Genomic DNA, 1,296 nt, shown 5'->3' on the forward strand with positions numbered 1-1,296 from the left:
TTTCCAAACTTTGTTCTTTACCACTTTATACTGCCTCATTGTTATACTGGGGGCTGTGCAGGATGGAGTGATGATCATCTTCTTTAGCTTTAGTATTTTAGAAGGCCAGGTCTGAACAGAACATTTCTTTCCACCTCTTTTTTATAAAGACCCATAAAGGGACTGGACTGTTACGGAATGAAAGCCGGGCATTAATAACAGAGAGCCCATGCCACCAACAGGCCTGTAATAAAAGTGTTTGACTGCTTTTAACAACTGGCTAAATGGGAAATTGGGCAGAGTTCTCAGCAGACTGGTCTCAAATGAACCAACAATTGAGGATGAGTGTTTTCCTTAGGCCATAGTGGAAGAACCATGGATACACTATACAATTTTGTTAAAAATAAGGATTAATGAGCAGGTTCTTGGCAGGTTTTTTTTTTTTTTTTTTGAGACAGAGTCTCATTCTGTCGCCCAGGCTGGAGTGCAGTGGCGCGATCGCTGCTCACTGCAAGCTCCGCCTCCCGGGTTCACGCCATTCTCCTGCCTCAGCCTCCCAAGTAGCTGGGACTACAGGTGCCCGCCACTGCGCCCGGCTAATTTTTTTTTTTGTATTTTTAGTGGAGATGGGGTTTCACCATGTTAGTCAGGATGGTCTCGATCTCCTGACCTTGTGATCCACCCGCCTTGGCCTCCCAAAGTGCTGAGATTACAGGTGTGAGCCACCGTGCCCGGCCTCATGTTATACTTTAATGAAAAGGTAAGGACTACTTTTTCTTGCTACTTAATGTTAAGGTTCTGGCCTTTCACATAAAAAGCCAGCACCCCGACCTTGGATAAATACCAAAGTATACTGTAAAGGCTAGTAATGAAACTGGTTTTAAGCTAACTACAGATTAACCTTTATCCCGGGTCACAGCTTCACAGAATTAGGAACCTACTAATAGTCGGGCAGAACAAATTTGTTCTTTTCTAATTTAAAAAATTAAAAAGGCATTACAAATGAATTATTTTCTTCCCTCTTCCCACTTATTGTTATGAACTATACACAGAGCAAAATATATCACATATTATTTCATTTAATCTTCATAATAATTCCATGAAATAATATTTTTTATATTTTTCATAATTTTATAGTTAAAGAGATTTAGGTTAAGCACATTGTCTAAGATCAGTTAGCACATACGTAGTAGAGCCAGGATCTGAATCCTGGTTTGTCTGATTTCCAAACTTTGTTCTTTACCACTTTATACTGCCTCATTGTTATACTGGGGGCTGTGCAGGATGGAGTGATGATCATCTTCTTTAGCTTTAGTA

This window comes from Colobus angolensis, unplaced genomic scaffold, assembly GCF_000951035.1.
Source record: "Colobus angolensis palliatus isolate OR3802 unplaced genomic scaffold, Cang.pa_1.0 Scaffold186, whole genome shotgun sequence".
Lineage (NCBI taxonomy): Eukaryota > Metazoa > Chordata > Mammalia > Primates > Cercopithecidae > Colobus > Colobus angolensis.